Here is a 17,535-nt window from a genome sequence, read left to right on the forward strand (position 1 = left end):
TAGGGGTTTATTAATCATTGGCAGTTCAAAAAAATGGCAAACTTGGAAATGGCAGCAAGGGACAGGAAAGGAAGCTGAAGAGGCTATTCCAGCAGCCATTGAGGGAACAGGATGCAACCAACTGCAGATTGTGGTGTATGTTGAAACAGACGATGCCTGTCACCTGGGCTCTGAGGTCATACTTGGTTTATTCCAGCAACTGGCAAAGTAGACCAGCCTTGTGCATGGAGTTTGAATGGAGCCCAGAATTTGTGGCGTTGTCTCAAGATCAGATCATGATCTTTAGGTTCTGAGTCGAGTGAAAGACCAGAACCAGAGACTTCGATGGCTCTGTGACAAGCTAGGCTGCAGCTTCCTGGACTTCCACTACAGGGTTGAGAACTGTAGGACCCCCCTTAATGGATCAGGTGTGTACTAGACATTTGAGGCTGGTACTCAGGTAGCTGCCTGTGTGTGGGGTGTACACCAGGTTTTTTAAATTAGGCAACTCTCCATCCAATCCACATAATGATAGCTGTAGGAAACACAGAATGTCAGTGTAAGGTCAAAGAAATGCCTCTCACAAGCAAGAATATTAAAATTCTAATGGTAAACTGCCAAAACATTTGCAGAAAAGTACCACAGTTTCAAGTGCTCATGAGAACCAGTGAAGCTCACATAATACTAGGTTCAGAAAGCTGGTTGAAACCTGAAATTGATAGCAGTGAGATTTTTGGAGAAAATTTAAGTGTATATTGAAAGGATAGGCAAATGGGAAAGGGAGATGATGCATTTGTCGCAGAAGACAAGAAACTCAAATCCACCAAGATGGAAATCGAAGTTGCATGTGAGATTATTATTTGGGCAAGGCTCAGTATTAGGGGTGGGCATAAAATGATAATTGGATCCTTCTATCATCCACCAGACTTATCTCCTGATGTAAGCAAAACCTTTAGAGAAAACCTCAGTTCATGTGTACGTAAGTTCCCTAATCACACTGTAATCATCCAACAATGAATTGGGAAAATTACTGTTTTGTTAGTGGAGGGCTTGATAAGAAATCCAGTACAACCTTATTAAACATCTTCTATGAAAACTATCTAGAGCAGATAGTTAGGAGCACCACTCATCATACTGGATGTAACGGCAATGAACAGACCTGACCTTTTTGAAGATATCCACATTGAAACTGGTATCAGTGACCATGACACTGTCGTGGCAACAATGATTACCCAGTACAAAGGACAACTAAAACAAGCAGAAAAATATATGTTCAATAAACTAGATAAAAAATCAGTAGTGTCATAAATCAATGAGGAACTTTAAGCTTTCAGCAGAAGTCAGGAGAATGCAAAGGCATTATGGCTCAAGTATAAAAGAACTTTTGACCACACATTGGATAGATAAGTACCCAGTAGAACATTCTGTAATGGGAAGGAACCTTCACAGTATACACATGCTGTAAAGAAACTTTTAATGAAACAGAGATAATAGGTGTACAACAAAAATAGAGAAACATAGATAGAGAAAGGCTGAATGAAATGCATCTGGCTGTCAAGAGAGCACTGCGTGATGCCTTTGATGACTACTGTATGAGAATATGGTGAAATGATCTTTCACAGAACCTAAAGAAATTCTGGTCATGTGTAAAGGCTGTTAGTGGCAACAAATTTATTGTACCGAAGGAGACAGGAACTGAAACTGACAGTAGCAAAGCAAATGCTAAAATATTTAAGTCAGTTTTCAAATGTTCCTTTACAAAGTAAAACCCTGGAGAATTGCCCCAGTTTAATCCTTGCACTATTAAAAAGATGAATGAAATAAGTATTAGTGGCAGTGGTGTTAAACAGCTGAACTCATCAAAATTGAACAAAGCTCCAGGGCCTGATGGAATCCCTGTCAGATTCTATACTGAATTTGTGGCTGACGTAGCACCTCTTTTAACTATAATCTATTGCAGATTCCTCAAAAAAAAAAAAAAAAAAAAAACGTGCCCAGTTCTTGGAGAAAAGCACAGATCACATATGTCTACAAAAAGGGTAGTAGAAGTAATCCACAAAAGTACGGCCAATATCCTTGACACTGATTTGGTGTACAATCTTGGAACATATTCTGAGCTCAAACATAATGAAGTATCTTGAACAGAATGACTTTCTCAATATGAACCTGCATGGGTTCCAAAAACATTGATTGTGTGAAACTCAAGTTGCACTTTTCTCACATGACATACTGAAAGCTTTAGGGCAATCAGGTTGATGCAGTATTCTTTCTTTCTTTCTTTCTGAAAAACATTTGACTCAGTACCACACCTATGCTTATTGTGAAAAGTACGATCACATGCGGTATAGAGTGAAATTTATGACTGCATTGAGGACATCTTGGTAGGGAGGACACAAAATCTTATCTTGGATAGAGTGTCATCATCAGATGTAGAAGTAACTTCAGATGTGGCCCAGGGAAGTGCGTTGGGACCCTTGGTGCTCCATGTTGAATATAAATGTCCTTGCAGAAATATTAATAGTAACATAGGCTTTTTGCATATTATGCAGTTATCTATGACAAAGCACTTCCTGAAAGAAGGTGCATAAATATTCAGTCAGATCTTGATAATATTTCAGAGTCGTGCAAAGATAGGCAACTTTCTCTCAATGTTAAGAAATGTAAAATTTTGCACTTCAAAAAATGAAAAAACATAGGCTCCTATGACTATAATATCAATGAGTCACTGTTGGATTCACCCAATTCATACAGATACCTGGGTGTAACACTTTTGTAGGGATATGAAATTGAATTCTCACATAGGCTCAGTCATGGGTAAATCAGATGGTAGACTTTGATTTATTGGTAGAATACTGGGGAAGTACAATAAATCCACAAAGGAGATTGTTTGCAAATCATTCATGTGACCGATTTGAGAATAGAGCTCAAGCGTGTGGGACCCCTACCAGATAGGATATTGAACATGTACAGAGGAGAGCAGCACGAATGGTCACATGTTTGTTTAATATGTGGGAGAGCATTACAGAGATACTGAAGGAACTGAACTGGCAGACTCTTGAAGATAGATGTAAACTATCCTGAGAAAGCCTGTTAACAAAGTTTCAAAAACCATATTTAAATGATGACTCTAGGAATATACTACATTCCCCTATGTATTGCTAACATATGGACTGTGAGGATAAGATTATAATAATTACTGTACACACAGGAGCATTCAAACAATCACTCTCTCCATGCTCCATTTGTGAATGGAACAGGAAGAAACACTAATAACTGGTGCAATGGGATGTACCCTCTACCATGCAACTCACGATGGTTTGCAGAGTATAGATGTAGATTCAATGCTTGAGCTGTCAATTCCCTACAGCCCATTTTCTGCACATCCTCAATGACGCCATCTACATCTACATCTACATGACTACTCCGCAATTCACATTTAAGTGCTTGGCAGAGGGTTCATTGAACCACAATCATACTATCTCTCTACCATTCCACTTCCGAACAGCGCACAGGAAAAACGAACACCTAAACCTTTCTGTTCGAGCTCTGATTTCTCTTATTTTATTTTGGTGATCATTCCTACCCATGTAGGTTGGGCTCAACAAAATATTTTCGCATCTGTCCATCATGTTTTCAACCAACCATGTAATTTGGCCCCCTGGATTTCCACCTGATATCCTTTTAGCCATTTGTGTATACTTCATCTGTGCCACATGCCACTCAGATATCTTATGGTGGATTTCACAATTCTTCTAATAGGTTGATCTATATATGTCCAGTGTACAGTTCATGAATGTACCTTACTCCTCCTCTTCTTGTTGTTTCAAAGGCATCTGTCATTCCAGTATATTCTAATGTGAAGACATGTGTGAAGCCTTGTCTTGTAAGTGTTTTATAAATTTCAAGTAGAATTATTATTGAGTACGCACTACGTGAGAATTGAGCAATGTTTATGCAGTCAGAGGGTATATAGCATTTAACCAGGTAAAGTTACACGTCAGTAGTGTGCACCCACATATGATGGAGCTAAAGTTACTTGCACTTGTGCAGAACAGTTATTGTGTGTAGACAAAGTATGAAGATCAATATACAGCTGATCATCATTATGATATGCAATGATGTAAAGGTGATCAAAACGTTTCTGCCCGAGGGTACTGCTGCAGCAAATATGCAACTCTAATGCTGGTACATAAGGCACCAACATGTATGCAGTGGATTAGTGTTGCATTTGTGTCTTTCAATGTGTGTGCAGCAAATGCAGAAATGCGAATTATGGCTACATTATTACCAAATGTGTCCAAACAGAACCAAGATGCTGCTATTCTTTTCTTGGCTGCCAAGGATAAACACCAGTAGACACCCATTGGAGAATGAAGAATGTGTATGAGGCTGCTGCTCTGTCAAAAATCACTCTTGCGGAATGGTAGGCCAAGTTCTGTGCTGGCCTCGATTTGACACACAATATCCCCATATCATAAATGTCATAACACAGATGTTAATGCCAACTCAAGTAGGCCAAGCCTTTCGTCCCTTAAAAGAGGCCTTGAAGGATCATTGGTTCCTGCCATATGAGGATGCACAGCAGGCAGTTAAGGAGGTCTTCACACAGCAGGACATAGTGTTTTATCAAACAGGTCTCTTCAACTGGGAACATCATTGGGATGATTGCCTCAATGCTCACTGTGATTTTGTCTGATTGGCATATCAATTCTTGACTGTACGGCCTTCAAACAGAACCTTTTCGATCAGCTGAAATTATATTGTTCCAGAGACCTTTCCAAGTCTCAAACATCTTTTGAGTAGGTGAGCTAGATTCAAATTCTGGCTTTGACATAAATTTTCATTCATCGCTTCAGTCTGCATATATACATCATCATAGATGTTTGAGACTTGAAAAGGTCTCTGGAACCATATAGTTTCATTTGATTAAAGCAGCTGTGCTTGGGTTTCAGGCAGGATCCTGGTTTGTTTAACACTGAAGTGTTCTAATGTAGCTGGAGAGTCTCTGCAATGATGTTTGATTTTACGGGGAATACCAAGTGGGCCATGGCATTAATCGGAATTTGGACTGATGACGGAGGTATGCTAGGGTAGTCTGAGCAGATGTGCAAAGCCACTACTCCAGACTGGCGTATTTGTTAACGCATCTGCCTAGTGTGCAGGAAACTTTTTGATCAACTCTTATAGTGAATAAGCATAAACTTCAAAATCTACACTGGAGATGATGTGTACAATAAATTAAAAACATCTAAAGCTCCTTGCAGTTAAAGAATGGACTTTGGAACGAAGAAGAAGAAGAAAATGGAACATTACTAACAGGTCAGTAAATTTACATTACCTATGACAGTGTGTTTTTTAAAACAGTGTCCAATATTCTTACCATGGCTGGCTGACCATGAGGATAAAAAGGAAAAGCCAGACACTCTGCAACACATTAAAACCTCCGCCCTGAAAGCACTAAAGCACTAGGGTGGAGGACACATAGGGACAAAGGACATGTGCTAAAACTTAGAGCAAACAATAAAACTCACCCTTACAAATAATATGTAAAACTAAAGCTGCTGTTGAGGCATTGTCACCCAACACCAAAGGCAGGGTGCTGGGAAAGTTAAAAGTCCACCACAGAGCGACTAAAAGTGGGCAGTTCAGCAAGAGATGGACGACTGTCACTCATGAGCCACAGCGACACCGAGGTGGGTTCTCACGACGAAGGAAGTAACCATGCATCAGCCATGTGTGGCCAATGCAAAGCCAACAGAGAACTATAAAGTCCCTGCAAGAGGCGTGTACGAAGGTCTTCCACACATTTGTAGTTTCCTTAAAGGCACTCAGCTTGTTGTGCATACTGAGGTTATGCCATTCTGCCTCCCAAAGCCGCAAAACCTTGTGGCACAATACTGAACGCAGGTCAGTTTCAGGAAAGCCAGTCTCCATAAGCGGTTTCCACCTAGCCTGTTTGGCCAGCTTGTAGGCAAGTTCGTTGCCTGGGATTCAGATGTGGCCTGGGATTCAGACAAACACCACCGAACGACTGGACTGTTACAGGGCATAGATGGACTCCTGGATGGTCGCTACCAAAGAATGACAAGAGTAGCACTGGTCTATAGCTTGTAGGCTGTTCAAAGAGTCAGTACACAGGAGACATGACTAGCCTGGTCATGAGCAGATGTGCTCAAGAGCATAAGATATGGCCGCCAGCTCTGCAGTGGAAACACTGCAGCCATCTGGCAAGGGGTGCTGTTATACACGAATTATAGACTCTCATTACAAGTCAGACTGAGGTAGCGTATTCATTTCTCTGTTATAAAAACTAGTCTGGTGAAGCAGAAAGCAGTCTTCCTAAACTGCCAGTTGGCATATGTATTTTTTGTTTGTTAATAAGAGGAAGTTAATTTTGTAAGTTTTATTAATGATGGGATGCAGAAAGACAGTGGATGTGGTTTATGCACAATGGGATACGATTCCATTTTCTATGCCTCGATGACAAACACAAAACTTGAGTGTTTAGTGAGCAATGAATTCGTCAAATAGGTTCAATAGGGTGGCCTCCCCATTAATGTGACTTTAATCTTGGCTGAGGACATTTAAAGGCATTGGTGTATTTACAGCTGTAGACAAATTGTGCATGTTACGGGAGTGTGTGTTCTATGCATGTGGCAAAATCCAAGGAGAGCCAAGTGTGTTCACATGGAGTCAGGATTCTTTCAGAACACATTTAAGGACACACAAGAATGAGAGTCTCAGAGTATTAACAACATGGAAACCACTATAAGGTGGTAAAAACAAATTACATAGCCCCCCCCCCCACACACACACACACACACAAAATCATCACAAGTGACACTTCCTCACAATCAACAAGCAAAAACATTTTTTGAAAAGAATCACAATAACCTGATAAATGTTAAACCCAAGTAACAAAGCAGTATCAGCAGCAAAAATTAACAAACAATTCATAAGATAAATAACAGAGTGCTAAATTACCCACACACCAATAATTTCACTTTAAGTCTATTTTTTCATTCCATTAAGCATGATAACACAGAGAAACCCTTACTGGTTGCAGATGAGAAATTGTACTGAAATGTCAGCTGTATTACAGATAGCTACGAGAGCAACAATATGTGCCATTAAGGAGTATATTTTACAAAAATGGTGAGTATAATGACCACAATGCAAAACTTTGTGTTTTCCTATGTAACATTTTAAATGTTATTCAACAAAAAAATTAAGGGAACCTAATGAGGACGGTGAAACTTTGTTAAAACATTTATTGATTAAAAAGAGAATAAAACTGTGTTTGTCCAAGGCCTAATCATCTCAAAACATATTTTTTCAGTGGCACCCCTATTGAGTACACTAGTTTCCATCCCGGCAGGTGTGGGGTGGCGACAGGAAGGGCATACAGCTACCCTCTGACACTAACATTGCCACATCTGTAGTAACAAGGTCAACCCCGATAATAAAGATTCTTGTGCAAAAATAAAATGGGGAATTTTACACAGTGAATGGTCATCTAGACAAATCTTGCGCAAAGAACACAGGAAACAGATTTACAAGACATATTTCTACAACAGTTCTGCATACAACAAATGAAGGTAAAATTAAACACGTGCAGGTACAAGGGATGTATAACATGCAATACTGCGTAGAATGGAAAAGCTTTACCTAATTGAGAGGTTGCAATAAAGAGTTAAAACAAAATTTCTACCATTACTGTAAAATCAAGAATTGCAATCAACAGTTAGAACTTCTGCAAAATCCTCAAACCTGCATTAAAAGACCAAAATGTGTACTATACCAAAATACTGAAACACTTAAAGTAGAAAGCACTATTACACAAAAACAATGAGATGAATATTGAAACTGTGCTCCCAGACAACAGCTGTGGCAGATATTAGGACAATGGCCACCAAATCTTATGATTACTGCACTTTTAACAAACAATCAAATACAGATGCATTCGATTTATTCCAACAGAAACTGTATACCTTCACAGGTAGTATTTCTTTGTAATCAACTATATTTTTAACATTTATGTCACACTAACAAACATCTACAAAAAAATGTAGGTATGCTAATGTACTAATCAAGAGTCCAAATTCAATCATACCAGACATAGCCCATATGATAGCTGACTAGCTTACAGCAAACAGTCTAGATACTGCAGCTAACTAAACAAAAGTACAAGTGTCCGAAAAGACAGATTTTTACTTACCCTAAAGGTAACACACTTAAGTTGGAAGACAGAAACAGTTAAAAAGAAATTTACACATAGGCTTTCAGCCACAAACTTTGTTGGAAAAAGAGAAAAACACACCATGCATTCATACCAAAAACACATGATAGCTAACTATGGCAGCTTGGGCCAGAGCTGCTGTAGATGGTGGTCATGTGTGCGTGAGTTTTGCTTGCTTGTGTGAATGAATGGTGCGTGTTTCTCTTTTTCTGAAGAAGGCTGTGGCTGAAAGCTTATGTATAAGAGTCTTTTAATTGTGCCTGTCAGCAATCTAGCACGTTACCTTAATGGTAAGCAGTAGTCTGTCTCTTCCTATCCTATTGTTGGTATTCCTACCTGGAGGTTCCATTGTTTATACAAAACTACATACATAATCAGCATTTGAAGATTAGTGTCACTGAGTAGTCACTGCAGTACCCTTGCACATGGCATCATTTCCTGTGGGACAGAGGTGCATATGGTCAGCACACCAATCTATAAGCTATTCTCATCTAGCCATCCTTTGGAGCCACAACTTCCTGTTCAAGTAACTCTACAAGCCTCACAAAGCTGAGTACAACCACTTCCAGATTTCAAAACAAGAAAAAAATCTCTTGCAGTATTGGATATCACACTCACAGGTATAAATAAACAATCTTGATGAAACTTGGCAGGTATGTAGAGGGGCCAAAATAACGCAATACTTTTTTTTTTTCTTTCTTCCAATTTCAGATTTGAGGAAGTAAACACACCCTGAAAAGTAGTTTGGCAAATTAGGTACAGAGGAAATACCTACCTTCAAAACCATGACATATAAAAAATGTGTTTCATATAAAAGTTTAGATGTACTTAACATTCTTGAAAACTATGTACTCACCTTTTGCTGTAATTTGAAATTTTGCAAATTACCCCACCACCATTAATTAATTTTGGAAAATGAAAACTTCCATGACAACAAAAATTAAAGAAGCTTTCACTCCACATTCATTCATTTGTAATGAAGTTGGTTTCTAAAATGCCCTTTCTGGAAAATAAGTTGTGCACAATGCGCTGTCGGGGTATTTACAACATACCAAATTACAGTATCTAAACATTCATTATTATTTCAATTATTTGTTTTACTTTCTTTTGTTTTAGATTTCAAATTGTTATTTTTAGTTTATCATTCTACATAAGTATATTTTGTTAACTGAAAATAATAAGTAAATCATTTTCATGATACAAAATCTTTACAATAATGGTAATCTGATGAAGAGCAATAAAGACATGATTAAATCATTATGTGGTGCAGTGTTATAGCTAACTTCTGTTTATTCTCTGTCCTCATATTTATTTTCCTTGCTTTGTAATGTTCTCGAGTTACCCACACTCTCGCGTATTTATGCATATTTAAATGTGTTAATACAGTAGTTACACTAAAACCACAACACTTTTTGACCACCAACACTTCAAACACTGTAATACGAAAGAAGCGTGCTGCGCATCTTCTGTGTACCGGCACTGAATCATAATTATATACAACGAAGAATGTGACACTGCCTGTTGACATGCATACAAATACGGGTTAAACCATACTGGCAACAAAATCCTATTATATGGTTTACACAACTCAAAAGCCAGTTTGTGGTAGCACACACAAATTCCAATGGAGCCAATATAGTTATATCATTACTGCTCCCAGTGAGGACGTGGCCCCAGAACTGCAAGATATTTTGGCCTCTCCACCATGCACTGATCTGTATGCTTTCATTAACAATGCTCTAATCAGCTACTTTTCTCCATTTGAAGCTAACACAGTTAAGAAAGTTACTCCACACAGAAGATCTAGGTGACTACACACCTTCACAATTTGATGCTGAAGCTCGAAAATGCTATCCCCTTTCCCTGTGTGAGATAAGAAATGTGCCTGGAAGTCAGTAATAATGGCAACTGGTTTTCCAGATGGCAACTGTTCATCGTCTATCAGGGAACATTGTACAAAATAGCAGTTTTTAGTGGACACAGGTGCTGATGTATCAGTAGACCTGTCTTCTCGACTATCTCAATGCAGCAGTGATAGTATCATCTTTATGCTGCTAATGGTTACACAATCACGACCTGTGGTCTTGTGGCATTCTCATTTCATCATGAGTTTTTGTAGCAATTCATTGTGACAAAGATAGTATACCCCACAGTTGGAGCAGACTTATCATTTTACGGCCTGCTACTGGATCTACACCCCCACTGCTTTCTTGATACAGCCACTAGCTTGGCTAGCCTTAGACATTTAGATTGTGTTGACAGGACTGGCATATGGATGAACACTGGTGATTCTTCATATTTAGAACACTTGAACAATTCCCATAGATCACACAGCAGCTACTCATACTATCACTGTACAGCATTCAACAATGTATTATATTCTACTCATGCCAGGACTGCTGATTCCTACTCGACCTCATTGCCTACCACAAGAGAAACTGAAGGTATAAAATTTTCTTTTGTGGTCACCCAAGGGATCTATCACCTCTCCACATAATTCCAAAAATGGCTAATGGATGGCAAACAGGTGATGATTACTGGCAACAATGCCCGAACAATTCCTGATCGGTGTCCTGTTCTGCACGATGAAAATTTCTCATTCAGTATCCACAGTAATTGCATTTTTATGATAATAGACTTGGTATGTGCTTTCTGCCAAATACTCCTTGTTCCAAAAGACATACATCTACATCTACATCCATACTACGCAAGCCACCTGACGGTGTGTGGCGGAGGGTACCTTGAGTACCTCTATCGGTTCTCCCTTCTAATCCAGTCTCGGATTGTTCGTGGAAAGAAGGATTGTCTGTATGCCTCTGTGTGGGCTCTAATCTCTCTGATTTTATCCTCATGGTCTCTTTGGGAGATATACGTAGGAGGGAGCAATATACTGCTTGACTCTTCGGTGAAGGTATGTTCTCGAAACTTTAACAAAAGCCCGTACCGAGCTACTAAGCGTCTCTCCTGCAGAGTCTTCCACTGGAGTTTATCTCCGTAACGCTTTCGCGATTACTAAATGATCCTGTAACGAAGCGCGCTGCTCTCCGTTGGATCTTCTCTATATCTTCTATCAACCCTATCTGGTACGGATCCCACACTGCTGAGCAGTATTCAAGCAGTGGGAGAACAAGCGTACTGTAACCTACTTCCTTTGTTTTCAGATTACATTTCCTTAGGATTCTTCCAATGAATCTCAGTCTGGCATCTGCTTTACCGACGATCAACATTATATGCTTATTCCATTTTAAATCACTGCTAATGCGTACTCCCAGATAATTTATGGTATTAACTGCTTCCAGTTGCTGACCTGCTATTTTGTAGCTAAATGATAAAGGATCTATCTTTTTGTGTAATCGCAGCACATTACACTTGTCTACATTGAGATTCAATTGCCATTCCCTGCACCATGCGTCAATTCGCTGCAGATTCTCCTGCATTTCAGTACAATTTTCCATTGTTACAACCTCTCGATACACCACAGCATCATCTGCAAAAAGCCTCAGTGAACTTCTGATGTCATCCACCAGGTCATTTATGTATATTGTGAATAGCAACGGTCCTATGACACTCCCCTGCGGCACACCTGAAATCACTCTTACTTCGGAAGACTTCTCTCCATTGAGAATGACATGCTGCATCCTGTTATCTAGGAACTCCTCAATCCAATCACACAATTGATCTGGTAGTTGATATGCTCTTACTTTGTTCATTAAACAACTGTGGGGAACTGTATCGAACGCCTTGCGGAAGTCAAGAAACACGGCATCTACCTGTGAACCCGTGTCTATGGTCCTCTGAGTCTCGTGGACGAATACCAAAGACTGCAGTCTTTACCCCATTTGGCCTACTCTGGTTCACTAGGATACCTCTCCGAGGGACACCACCTTGACGAAGCACTTTCCGTGTGGGTGGAGAGGCTTGTGTATTTGCATGAAGCTGAAGGCTATGGCGAAGGTACAGGATCTACTGCCAGAAAGGCCTTAACTGATAGATCAGACTAAGAGTGTCCCACAACGTTCTGTCTTCCTTATCCTCTCCTAGTCCTTACCAAATTCACTTTCCCAACCCAAGGTGTGATGTGATCTGTGACAAGAGGTGCGTGGCACATGGGAAGATGTCTCGCAAACAGAGCCTCAGGGATACTGGGTGACCTCCCTGAGTAAGTAGCCTTACAATGCAGGGGGTATGTGTGGTGTGGACCATTTAGATCCCCAAATCTTGTGGGACCAAGATGGACACGACAACAGAAAATAAATTAAAACAAACTGAGGGGTAAACTGAGACCTCAGACATCCAAACGTCGGGGTCAGGACCAATAGAATGCATTCCCACTACTGAATCAGGGTCTAGTCCTAAGCCAGAAGTGGGAACTGTAACTGAGAAGTTGGACCAGATCAAGATTAAAGCCTTGTCTGGGGCCCAGAGGAGGAAACTCCTCAGGGAACAGTGACAACAGGAAGGGAAAGAATGGCTTCCCAAACACAAGTGGAGGGAATTAAAAGGGCTTGAGCCCGAGACCCCCAAGAAAACTCTGTCTCAGGTTACAGACCTATAGTACTGCAGTCTCGGTTTTTAAGATAACAGTTATCCAGGAAGGCTATCCACTGGTAGCCATCACCTCGCAGCCGGAGGAACTTTACAGATGGCCCTCTTTGGAAAGATTTGGGGGGGGGGGGGGGGGGGGCTGATCCAGGACCCAACTTCAGGAGGGTCTGTCTAGATTGTGGTGCTCTCATTTTTGTCTGTGAGAGGATGCACACGGTGGAATGGCATAAGGACAAGGTGCCCACGATATCCCCAAGGGAGGATGCAAAGCTACTGGTCAAGATGGCAGTGGAGCTTCTTAAGACCACAAAGGTATCAATATGGATTCCACAGATCCTTAACGACGTCTCTCCAAAGACTTTGTTCAAGAAAATAGGGGCCCAGAACCCAAAAGTCTTGACAGAGGACTGGAGAGTAATCAACCAGAAGATTATAATGGAAGGACGAATCCTGGTGGTGGAGGTCAGACAGAAGTCCCTGAAGGCGATGTAAGAGCAAGACCTGAAATTGTTTTTAGGGTTCTCGCAGGTCACCGTCAGGGTTATCAAAGGCAATGATGGCAGCAAGATGGAGACTGGAGGTGCTGCAGATTAATCTGCAACACAGTAAAGGGGCCTCTGCTACCTTGAGCCGCTGCCTGGGGAGACAGGAAGTGGATGTGGCCCTGACACAAGAACCCTACTTATATAAAGGGGGTGTATTGGGCCTTGGTGGCACTGGAGGTAAGCTGATTTATGCTAGAATTCTAAGAAACTCCAGAACGTGCATCTATGTAAGAAATGGAATTTCTTTCACGCCAATGATTGATTTCTGCTCTAGGGACCTAGTGACCATCATGATGCAGAAATGTGAGGAAGGTATCATGAGGGAAATTGCTTTGGCTTCAGCATACCTTCTTTACGAAGACAGTTCTCCTCCTTCTTTGGAGGTGAGGAGACAGATAGAAGCTTGCCATTGGCAAGGCGACCAAATGTTGGTTGAATGTGACACCAATGCCCACAACCTAGTGTGGGGCAGCAAGGACACCAACAGTAGAGATGAGTACTTTCTTGAATTTCTCTTGGCTAACAACTTGGAGGTCCTGAATAGGGGCAATGGACTTACATTCAGGAATAGCACAAGGGAAGAAGTAATTGACATAACCTTTGGTTCCATGATGATTGGTAGCTATGTCAAACAATGACACATGGCATTAGAGCCATCCTCATCGGACCACATGTACATTAAATTCAAGGTTGAAATGGGAATCAGAGAGACCATGATGTACAGGAATCCCAGGAAAACAGACTGGGAGACATATAGGAGGGACCTTGACTTAAGGTTATCATAAATTAAAACCTCAATAAGGAATCCAGTAGAGTTTGAGGGAGTAGCCATAGTGACCTGTCATAGTGACCTCTTACCAGGGCAACTGCACAATCACCAAGAAGTACACAAATAGGAGTGTGCCTTGGTAGAATAATAACTTGGAAACACAAAGAAAACAGGTATGAAGAGCATTTAACCTTGCGAGACATAAAGGACAATGGGCAAAATATCTACAACCTTGCAATTAGACAAGCAAAGCAGGCATTCTGTGAAGAAGTGGAGAGCATGGCTGCTCAAGCCAGACTTCACAGAATCCTCACTAGAGTACCAACCAATCCAGGAGGTACGTTGAGGAAGGAGCATGAAGAATATACAAAGATAGCACATGAGACACTGGAACTGCTCCTCAAAACTCCCTTTCCTCAATATGCTCTGGCGGATAACACAGACCAGAATGTGATTCCAGAGAGACAATGGTTCTCAGGCACTCAAAGAGGGGACTGGGAATCGGCCAAGGAGTGTGTGCACTTCAATAAAATCCAATGGGCGGTGGGAACTGTGGTGTCACCGCCAGACACCACACTTGCTAGGTGGTAGCTTTAAATCGGCCGCGGTCCATTAGTACATGTCGGACCCACGTGTCGCCACTGTCAGTAATTGCAGATCGAGCGCCACCACACGGCAGGTCTAGAGAGACGTACTAGCACTTGCCCCAGTTGTACGACGACTTTGCTAGCGACTACACTGACGAAGCCTTTCTCTCATTTGCCGAGAGACAGTTAGAATAGCCTTCAGCTAAGTCCATGGCTACGACCTAGCAAGGCGCCATTAGCCTAACAGTGCTTGTAATTAAAAAGTCTCATTTGTATCATCAAGAGCAATGTACCACAAGGATGAATTAAAGTTAAGTATTCCTGGAGCTACGTACTTTTCTTTATAGCATTCATTACGTATCCTGTTTCAGACATAAGCAAGCCTGCGTGAGTTGACGCGTGCCCTTTCGGCTCCCTCGCCTTGTCTAGACACAACAGGAACATTCCAACCATTCAAGTCACCTGGCCCAGATGGAATCTTTCCAGCTCTCCTGCAACAGGCAGGAGAGAATCTTGTAAGACTCCTATGCAGGTTATTCAGGGTTAGCCTAGCAGTAGGAATCATTCCAAATGCTTGGAGGGCAGTGAAGGTTCTCTTCATTCCAATGCCAGGGAGAACTGATCATACCAAGGCCAAAAATATGAGACCAATCAGTCTGTCTTCCTCCATTCTCAAAACATTGGAAAAACTGGTTAATGTATATGTTGGGGAGAGGTGGCTAATTAGGGCCCCTCTACATTCAAACCAACTCGCATATCAACCAGTTAAATCATGTGAGACAGCTCTCCATCAACTCGTTGGGAGGGTGGAGAAAGCACTTCACTTTCAAGAAATAGCCCTCTCCATCTTCCTGGATATCGAGGGGGCCTCCAGTAACACAACCTTCAATTCTGTGGTAAGGACAGCAGAGATGCATGACCTAGGGACTACTACATGTAAGTGGAGTAGGGCCATGCTTAGTGGAAGGAAGTTAGAGGCTACCATGATGAATGAAAAGATGGTAATTAACACCACTAGAGGTTGCCCGCAAGGAGGAATTCTGTCCCCTTTATTGTGGAATCTAGTGGTGAATGAACTCATTGAGGAACTAAATTCCAGACAATGCTTTTGCCAAGGATATGTAGATGACCTTGTCATAATAATACTTGGCAAATTTACTGACACAGTTAGAAATATGACACAAGGTCCATTGGACATTGTGCAAGACTGGTGCGTTTAACAGGATCTAAGGGTTAATCCTAAGAAGACTGTTGTAGTGCCATTTACAAAGAGGCATATCCAACACTCAAGTTGGAATCTAAAGCTCTTCGATGAAACTTTGCCTGTGTAGGGTATAGGGAAATATCTAGGGGTAACCTTATCTGCCCCATGGTGAAAGATACTCTAGTGAGTACCAGAAGGGCTTGTGGTATATACTGGGGCCTAAGACCCAGAGGTATGTACTGGATATACATCACGGTGGTTAGACCTAGGATTTCCTATGGGGCTGTAGTGTGGAGGAAGAAAGTAGAACAGTGGGTTGCAGCTAAGGAGCTTGCTAAGGTGCAGAGACTGACCTAGTTAGCCATAACAGGCAGAATTAACAGCACGCCAACTGCTGGGATGGAAGCCATGCTGGACATGCCCCCACTACACCTTTGGGTCAAGATGGAGGCAGCAGCTGGGGTATACAGACTTAAAACTGGTAAAAACTGGATATCATTGGGATATCCAGAATCACATACTAAGATAGTGAGTGAGGTAAATGTGGGAATGGCTGGGGAAATGCCGGCCGACTATATGATAACTCCCAACTGCTTCAACAAGCCTTACAATACAATGATTGGAAGCAGGGAGCAGTGGGAAAATACAGTTCAGCACCGTACGTGGGACATTGTTTAGTTCACCAATGGGTCAAAATCAGACCAAGGCACTGGAGCAAGGGTGCACGGGGTTCAGCCAAGACTGGAGGACATCATCTCTAGGAAAACTGGCCTCACTATTCTAAGGTGGAATTACTGCAATCAGGACATGTGTGGAGGAGAATATGCATAGGTGCTACAAGGACTGTGGCATCTCCATCTATTCAGACAGCCAGGCAGCCCTGAAATCACTGGCAGCTCCTGCAACAAGATCTAAGATTGTTGCAGAATGCCACAGGGTTCTGGCGAAGCTAGGGGAAAGCAATAGGGTACACCTAGTGTGGCTCCCTGGGCACTCAGGGATCTGTGGCAACGAACAAGTAGACAGATTGGCCAGGATGGGGGCAACGACTCCATTCATTGGACTGGAACCTGTCCTGACAATCCCCAAGGCTATGATCAAACTAGAGCTACACAACTGGCTTAGGAAACAGCATGTAGAATATTGGACCAAGGTCTATAAACAAAAACATGGTAAGGTAATGATGCCTAAGCAGTGTTTTAAAAGAAGCTCTGTAATCCTAGGATTGAACAGGAAAGAGATTATAAACTCATGACTGGACTGATGACTGATTATGGGAATTTCAAAAAACACCTACACACAATGGGTATAACGGAAGAAGACCCTAAACATAGGATCTGTGATGAGGGCAAAGAAACTGTATCACACCTAATCTTCGAATGCATGGCATTGGAGAGCAAGACATACAGAATTTTCGGGACAAACTAGACCTGAAGAAATTGTGTCGAACAAAAAACTGGTAAAGGGACTCCTTGCACTATTTAAGGGCACTGGTTGGCTTTACTAGATATACAGGGAGCAATACCACACAATAAACTCGGTTTCGGCGCGGGCAGTGGCGGGTTAGACCAAAGCTGTTTTAGCTTCCCTGTCAAAATCAAATCAAATCAATAACTATGATACCTTTCGGATTATGCAATGCTGCACCACCCTTCCAGTGCTTTTAC

This window comes from Schistocerca cancellata, chromosome 7 (genome assembly GCF_023864275.1).
Source record: "Schistocerca cancellata isolate TAMUIC-IGC-003103 chromosome 7, iqSchCanc2.1, whole genome shotgun sequence".
Taxonomy (NCBI): Eukaryota; Metazoa; Arthropoda; class Insecta; order Orthoptera; family Acrididae; genus Schistocerca; species Schistocerca cancellata.